At 42.2% G+C, this 9,087-nt stretch overlaps 1 long non-coding RNA gene across 2 annotated transcripts; it reads left to right on the top strand.

The window, feature by feature from the left end:
• Positions 1–325: 325 nt before the first annotated feature.
• Positions 326–8,847, top strand: LOC116597618. Of its 2 annotated transcripts, none has more exons than XR_004288694.1 (4): positions 326–597; positions 1,066–1,287; positions 6,476–6,662; positions 8,229–8,846. It is a non-coding gene; the product is annotated as an uncharacterized LOC116597618 (long non-coding RNA). The 2 variants fall into 2 exon arrangements; XR_004288693.1 differs by having other exon boundaries at positions 329–597; positions 1,147–1,287; positions 8,229–8,847.
• The last annotated feature ends 240 nt before the right edge of the window (positions 8,848–9,087 follow it).

Raw genomic sequence — 9,087 nt, forward strand, 5'->3', positions numbered from 1 at the left:
GTGTAGATATATTTATGGGTGTTCAAATCCTTGCTAAAAAAGTTCTTTCTAGAAATAAGATAATGGGACCAGGAATGCATACTTAAATGTGCCAGCCAGTAAAGGCTTTGAAGATACTGGGTCTGAAAGGCCAGAACAATTTTACTTTGTTCATATCTTTTAGGGTTGTTCGTATGGGCTATACTGATGGGCAGTCAGCTGATTCTAGCAGTCCTAATAGGTACTTTCTTGATTTTATCCAATTGTCTCACTACTTGCCAACCACCCAACCAAGTTCTTTGTTGACTTTCAGCCATTGTGACAAGGCATCACCAATCATCAGGTCCTTTTACCAGGAGCTCCCATGTCATGGCCACTTGTCTCTGTATATAAAGGGAGTGATGGGGGTGCTGCTTTGGACAAATGGACCTGGGGTGGGGGAAAGGGGCAGCAGACAGAGGCTGCCTTGGCAAGGATATCTCTGCTGTTGGCCAGAAATTGGAAATGTAAGAAGATGGTGAAGTACCACAGATGTAAGTGTTCAGTATGCTGTGTCAAGGATTCACTACAGAGAAAAAAATCAAAGAAGTTATGCCAGAAAAAGAACAAGAAGACAAGGTATTGATGACATTTTCTGATTATAAAAGGGGACTCTCAAACCTGAGGAATTGTCATCCTAGCTTGCAGGCATTCCAAAATGTCATGCTTTTGGCAAAGCAAAGTTCTCCATTTGCCTTCTGGAGACTATCTTCAATTCTTTCCTGGCCTCCCTGCTCCCTGCAAAACCCCAGCTCTACCCTACTTTCCAGCAGTCCTGCCAAAAACAGACTTTCTGCATTCATTACTTGCCTCCTTTATGCTAGAGCCTCCCTTGAATCTTCCTATTCAGTAGAGAGGTTGACAGAACCCCTGGACCCATCTTTTTAAAGGTGAGCTGCTCAAACTCCCTGGTCTTATGTCTCATGAAATCTGAGAAACTGAGCTTAGAAGCTCCCTATATTTAAAAACAAAACAAAACAAAACAAACCAAACACATGGGTTTCCTGAATATAAATCTTAAGTTTTTTTTCATTCTTGTTTCCTTAGTCAGCAGCTTAAGGCAATGCCCTGGTTGAAGACACTGCTTGACATCTTGTTTTTCCATGTCGTGTTTTCTCCCATGGCCAGGAAAAAGAAAAGCCTCTCCTGGTGCAGGCCCAAGGCCACCATGATCATCGTTGATTTTACATCTCCACCCCAGGGTGTCTAAGTAAAATCTCTCTCCTTTCACTGAAGAATGTGTTTTGTGTGTTTTTGCTCAGCTGAAAGGTAACCTGTGGAAACCTAGTGTACCCCTGCCTTTTTTTCATGTTAACAGAAGTGGGGTATATAGGTAAAGGGATAATCAAGTGAGTCTGAGGAAAATACAGTTCCTATTTAAGAGGCTCATTAATGAAATGTATGGTTGGGTTTGGGCTTGATAGGTTGAGATGCTTTCTGGATATAAAAAGAACTTAACTTGGTTTGATAGACTGGTAGACGTTTTAGAGCTGGCTGGGCTGGGGTACAACAACCAGAAAACCCATAGCCAGATCATTAGTTTATACTTCTAGCTTCATTTGTTGGTAATTAGTAATGAAGATGCCCATTTTTCTAGAAAAAAGTTCAGGTCAACATGGAGCCCCGGAATTGTAAACACGAAGAAGGGCCTAGAATGGCCTATGTGTATTTGGAATTATTTATTTATTTATTTATTTAAAAAGTTTTATTTATTTATTTGAAAGAGAGAGATACCACAGGTAGGCAGAGAGGCAGGCAGAGAGGGGGTGGGGAAGCAGGCTCCCTGCCACATCATCTCTGACTCCCCACACATCACCCTTAAGTTGCACAATCTTTAAAAATCATGTGCCAGCCAGACCAAAACTGATCTATAAACTTGAGGCCTCAACCCATTTCTGCTATCTTCTTCGCAGTTTGAAAGATGCAGGAACTATTGTTCAGCGGACTTAGGTAGGTTCCTGGGTTTTGTCGTATTGTCTAGATATTGATGAGCTTTTTGTTCCTGATGGAACATGGGTTTCTCTGATGGTCAGTTTGCTCTTTGTGGGCACGTTTGGTCTTAGCATGGGGTGGGGAGAGATTGTCCCTGGGCCCAGGAAAAGTGGCTCCTGCAATAATGTTATAGCAGTAGATATAATATGTGGTATCATTAGATAGAACATGCAGTAACATATTAGTTACAGCATTAAATAGAAGTATACCTTACAATGGTACCCCACAGTAACAGGTTAGTTATAATGTTATAACTAAGTCTATTTTGTTGTGGTGCCCTGTAGTAATATGTCATTGCTCTGTCTTAGGGTGGTACCCTGTCATAATGCTCTACTAGATCTTGTAAGTCATGTGTTGGCATACACTGGTGTAGTCTTGGAGAGAAGGCAAAAACAAAGGAGGCCAGCAGCATTTCCTGATTCATCCTGGTGCCAGTTATCTATACCACACTCACCATTTTTGCCAGATTTACACAGAATGTAACGTTGTTCACAAACATATATTATTGAAGAGCTTATAGTCTAGAGTCAAAGTAGCAGCACAAGGAGACCTGCCTACCAGGTGCCCCAAGATTGAAATTAAGGGCAAGACCTTTGAATCTTAGTGTCTAAGGTATTAAATATATATTGATGATTAAGTCCTGTATGAAGTAAAAAATTCATGACCCTATTTACACCTCACAATCACTTTCATGAGTTATGTCAGGTGATAGAGTTACTTGAGGGGGGAACCTTGAAAGTAAAGGGCCAGATAGTACACATTGTAGTTTTTGTAGGCAAAAGCAGCCACAGTAAATGAGTGCCCATATGGCCATGTTCCAACAAGATCTTATCTGGAGTTTGTGCTATTATTTCACTTATCTTGTTCACAATGATCTCAATTTTACAGCTGAAACACACTGAATAAACATACTGAATGACTACCTTGAAAAATCACTGAAAGGCGGAGGTAATGGAGTATTCTCCCTACTCTCACAGTCCCCTGGACTAAAGCCCCCCAGGGTCTCATCCAGGCTCTGCCTGGGCCAGGAACTTCTTTCTTTGGGTCTTGCTTAAGTGTTAAACTTTATTCCTTTTCTAAACTCTTTGTTATCATTTATCCTTTCTATTCATGGGCTGTCATCTCTTTCTGGATGTCTTCATGCAATGTGCCATTTTTCTACTTGTCTTGTTGGTAGTCTCAGGCTTCTTGTAAAAGAGAAAATTTTGAGGGTTGAGGGTAGGAGTAGGGGAGTGGGGCTAGAGCACAGAACCTACTAGTCCTAAACCAGATGTTCCTCAGGCAGGTAAGCCAGTGATAGGAAGAAGAAAGATAACTGGCTATTCCCTGGGTCAGGATATTGTGTGATGCAATGGGGTCATAATGCTACATAAAGTCACCATTATACTTATACCTAATAAGGGTAGATGTTGAAACTGTCCCCAAATCAAAGTTTGTAAGTTTATGAGTTTGAGTGCAGTCCCTTTTGCCTGTCTGTAACTCCGTTCCTAATGTCTTTCTCCATTCTTTCTGCTTTTTCAAACTTTTTAAAGTTGTCTGTTACTATGCTACCTGATGTCTGTTTTAATACATTCTCCAACTACAGTAGATTATCTCACTCCCCTGATGTATGTCTACCTTATGGTTTAGAAGCCAACGATAGTCCACAGATGTGTTTGGACCATGCAGGCCAACATGGGGTGAGCAAATTGAACTGGTTGCTACCAATGAAGTCAGTGACTTTCATGTACAATCTGGATTTTTGACTTCTTTGTTGTTCTTAAAAATTAGTCTAGCAACAGCATCCCAATTGACTAGTGCTCCAAAGTTCCTTTTAGATGGGGCATGCACTCTTCACCCTTGTCTCTGAAAATCTCTGCTTGTTTCACTTATGTTATTACTGGCCTGAACTCTGAAGACATTTACTTGGTAACTTCTATCCTAAACCTTGGGAATCTACCACTGCTGACCCTGTTGGTTCCACTTCTCTCTTGCCCACCTTTCTCAAATAGTCTAGGGGCTCAGTTTGGTGTTGTAGGCCTGGGAGTCAAGGATAAGAATCAGGGATTGAACCAGGACCTCTTGCTCCCCTTTGGCTTCCTTTTCAGACCCGAGGAACCACATGTTATTAGGGCCACTTCCTTCCTGGCCTCAGAACCCCTACTTATTCTAAAGCACAGTTTGAAATCCATGAGGAAAAAGGAGAAGAGAGCCAGCTGTCTGTCTAGGTGGGGCTCAGGTTCCATACTGGGAATGAGAGACTCGGAACAAGACCGAGTCTTCCCATTTTTGAAACTTAGGACTACATTTTGGTGGGTACAACACTGTGGTCTCTAAAACACAGGCCCCTTCCAAACAGCAGAGCATCCAGCTAATTGTGTTAGGCAGAGGAACTGCCTGAAACAGGACCTGCCTTCAGGAATCTTTTCCAGTTCCTGAATGCCTGCCCAGCAGGGCCTCTGACTTCAGCATCTTTAGCGTTTGACAGTAATAATGACAGCACTGATGATGTTGTGACAGGATAGTTCATTGAATTATTAGTTCATGTGTATCCTCTGAGCATTTCCTCTCCCTTGCTTGAGTTGGAGAGCCACATTTTCCTTTTGTTTCCTTGCTTTGGCTGAGGGACGAAGCCAAAGCTCTTTGAAGATAGATTCCTTTCTGAGTTTTAAAGATCTAAAAACCTGTGCTCAAGAAAGTATTGCATTTTGGGAGTGACTAAACTTTTTTCGGCCTCCAGTAGAGCCTGAGGTAAGGACCTGAGTACAGGTTTTGTATTATGAAATACATTCTGGAAAGCAGAAAAGGGGGAAGAGGGTGTGTGGGCCTGGGAATGGGGAGTATCGAGTGTGTTACAGAACTTTTGACTGTCCTGGGCAACTGAGTGAGAAACTACGTGAAATTTACCTTAGAATTGTCCCTCCCAATGCTGGGAGCCTGGGGCATCCATCCATTGATTTTCACCCCCTACTAGCTGAAGGCTTCCTTTGGGAAATGTTAACTGCTCCTTTCCTGGGCTGCCTACCATCTTTGGTATGTGGGATTACTTGCTCTCTCTCATTCTGTTCTCTGATCTTTAGGTCTTTAGCCAAAAAAGAGCCAGAGAATGCATCATTTTAACATGTAACATTGTGTGTATCTATCTATTTATATTTATCTACCTCTGCATTTTATATATACATATATATCATTCCTGCATTACATTCTGCAATACAGGATTGGCATAATATTCTGTTATTTGGATTTACATAAAGTTAAATTAACCAACATCCTATTTTTAGCACATTTCTAATTATTTGCTTTTGTGCAAAAATGCGTACAATCTGAGGGATTTGAAGTGCCAGGGGGGGTGGGAGGTTGGGGTACCAGGTGGTGGGTATTATAGAGGGCACGGATTGCATGGAGCACTGGGTGTGGTGAAAAAATAATGAATACTGTTATGCTGAAAATAAATAAAAAATAAATTTTAAAAAAATGTACATGATTTTTCAGTATTGTATTTTTTGTATTTTCTTAAGACACAGCTACAGAAGTGAAGTTACAGAGTCAAAGAGGATGACGTCCTTAAGATTCTTAATACATTTTTTTCCCCAAATCATTTTTCTGAGAGGTTTTATTGACCCACCCTCCCATCAGCAGTGTCAGAGAGCATTTAGGGTGAACTTTGGCAATGACCAGGAGTTGGTAACCAAAAGAATGTAAAATTTTATTGGTTAGAGAACTTTCAGTACAGTGAAGATGTCTACTTATTTAAGATATGGTAGGATATGTTAGGGGGTTATTCTACTTAAATAGAGAAGACATGGATATGTATACTTATTATACTTATTCTGCATTCCCTGACTTCTCTATTCTGAAAATGCTTTTTTTCTTTTTAATTTTTATTTATTTATTTATTTATTTATTTATTTATTTATTTATTTATTTTATTATACAGGCTGAAAAGAGCACATGTCCACCCATGGGCACACATTAAACACACAGAACAGATTCTTAGCAAAGAGCCCAAGTCTGGGAATATTTGAGTTTTCAAAGGTGCCATCTTATTTTCCGTTGATCCATATCATAAGTCAATTTCCAGATATTCTGTGTTCAAATTTCCATGACTACATAGAAAAGGAGAAACTAGATACATGTTAGGATTCTTGGAATTTCAATATATATTACCAAGCTTTTTGAGGAAAGTCTGACAAGGATAAGTCTCAGGTTATTAATCATCAGGATTGGGAAGGACTTGATTTTCTTTTGTGTCTTCTGTTTCCCATGAGTGGACTGGTAATCAAAGAAAGAAGAAAAAATAGGGTTCAAGGAAAGAGGGAAAACAAAGATCTGGATAAATTGGATTTCAGTTCAGCCCTTGGATAAGTGATCAGGGGCCACAGTTCTCCATCAGAACTCAGGTGAACAATGAACTGCAGCCATAACTATGTTTTTTTCCAGCACCTCTGTCTTCATGTTTGACCTCCTTGCCTTTCTTATCTTACAGGCTCAGTGCATATTCACATCTGTTACCAGCAAGAATGGGCTTGGGTGTCACTGGAAACAAGGAGAACAGAATCTAAGGATTCTTAAGCCCAGAGAAAGCTCTGACTTCCCCATTTTCTCTGAGACTTCACACTAGATCTTTTAAGGTTCACAACATGGATAAGTGGTTACCTTCATGAAAGAACTTGGTAAACAGCTGATTTTCAACCTTTATAGGCGCCCCACCCCCCAGTGTCAAGGCCGTTCCTCCAGAACACCAGGGGGAGCTGTTGTGTTGCCCAGTCCCAGCACCAAGATGGTTCCTAAGCCGAGGGTGGTTCTGGACATATGTATATGCAAACCATCAAGACCCAAGTACCTAGGATGTACCAGTCATAGGGATAGAATATTTGAAACTGGTCAGTCCTAGAGTTTCCAGAACTATGGTGGCCAATATCCATGGAGGGAAATGTAGTTTCTGTAAGCTGCTGCCTCCCCAGACTTCCCCCTTTCACTCTAATCCCCTGCTGTAAGTGTTTTGATTCTTGATGAGGTCTGCAGATAAAATAAGTGAAAAATGAATCCATCCTGAAGTATTAAAAGGAGAGCATCTCAGAAGGAAAAGATGAAGAGAAAACATCACTACCACCATATGGCTTATATTCCATGCCTGCCACTTCTGAAAATGTCTGATTAATAGATATTTTCCAAGGACCTTAGACCTGGGGCTGAGACAGTAGGTGCTCAATAAATACTTGCTGAATGGAGGAATGACTCCAGTTTCGGGGCTGGTCTTGCCACTCTCTGACCACTTGATCCCTCTGGGTACTAGTGGATGGGAGGAGAAAGTGAGATTCCACTACCTACTCAGTGGACTCCGCCTTATTTGGGATGTTCCATAGTTTCCATATTCAAGGACCTGGTTAGTTAAGCTTCTTAAGTAGGGGGTCTTTATTGTCTCCCAGAATAAACTGACCCATACATGAAAGAGAAACAGTTCCCTTCTTGAGCACAACATCAGAATATGACCATGTTGAAACGAACAATAGCTTTCTTCTTCAGTTCTGGCTCTGCCTCTGTTAATTTCCAGTTGCCCCTGGAACTCATACACACTGCAGGTAAAGTGATTCTAATGTCTATAGGGGGATATACTGAATCCTCTCTCCAAGGCAGCCTGCAGTTCGGTGTGGCCAGCACTCCTCCCTGTTTGCTTTCTGTTGCTCTATATGCTTGCTGCTCCTGTGGGGATCCCATAGCAGTGCTGCTCCACAAGAACCATCCTTCCAGAAGCAGCTGGTGTTCCAGTTTCCAGTTTTTCCAATACTTGCAGAAATAGGCCCATTGTTCCCCCCCAGAAATGCCATCATCTGTTGGCTGACACTCCCTTCTCAGGGCTCCAGGTCCCAGAGCCACCAGACCCTTCCTCCAGCAGAGCAGCTGCCCCTTTGAGAGGGCTAAATTTTAGCCCTGGGGGTGTCTCCTTCCAGACCTTCTAGTTTTCTTCATTCTAGTACTCCCTTTTGTTCCCTCCTACTGAGAGACTTAGCTGCTTCTAATAATTGCTACCTCTTTGCTACTTAAATATTCCCCTTGGCCTTTTCTGTTCTTAGTACTAGGTTAATTATTCTTTAAATTCTCTCTGTGAAGATAATACATGTGTTTTCTGTCTGCCAAGCCTAGATCCTGACTGATAGATGTCCTATAACAGGGAAGACAGAGGTCATTCCATGAACCCATAAAATTCCAGTCATGTCAGTCTATCTAGTTGTGTGCAGGTAGAGTGGCTCCAGCAGGCCAAAGGTGGTCCCCCAAAGGAGAATGGAGGCCAGTACAAAGCACTGGGGAAGAAAGAAGCACACCAGAGTTGGAAAGCACGCGATGAACCAGTGAAGGGGATCTGAAGGGACCTGCGCAGAGCCCTGGTGGTTTTCACTATGTGGACCTCGAAAAATCCAGCTTATCAGAGGCTCAGGGGCCTCAGATGTGTGATTTGGGCAGCTAGTGTCCTGGGAGGTTGGGGAAACATTAGTCAAGTCAGGGAGGATCAGATCATCTCTTGCAGAGGTAAACATAGAGGTGGGGGACAATGCTTTCCAGGCTGGAGAACCAGTGACAAGAATGGTCAAGGCAAATCCAGGGACATGGACTCTACTTCAGGGAAGCCTCATACATGAGGCCAAGGAACTTGCTGGAGTTTGTACTTTGCTTCTGTGTATTAGCATCATGCCATAATGTCATCCTCAAAAATCATACATGACTCAGGCACGGTACCTACCACCCAGTAGGTCCTGGGAGTAAGCTGGGCTGAAACCAAAAGATGTGCTTGCTGAAGGAAGGGACCAGTCTTCCCTGTACTAGCTTTAGATGGATCTGGATGGCACCCTGTCTGCTGGCTCCTCCCTAGAAGGGACATCAGACTTGGTTTGTTTTTTTAGGTAAATCTGCAATTGACAAAAGGATGTCAGACAGGAGGAGGCTGGTGATGTATGGTCTGGGGAATAGGTCCCTTCAGATTTCCACTGCATGTTGTCTTCATCTCCTTAGCTAAACAACGGAGCCATTGGACATACCTTGTCCAAATGACTCCAGATCCTTCCCAGGCCTGTTTGGGGGCAGTGTACTTAATTTCCACAT

This window comes from Mustela erminea, chromosome 8, assembly GCF_009829155.1.
Source record: "Mustela erminea isolate mMusErm1 chromosome 8, mMusErm1.Pri, whole genome shotgun sequence".
Lineage (NCBI taxonomy): Eukaryota > Metazoa > Chordata > Mammalia > Carnivora > Mustelidae > Mustela > Mustela erminea.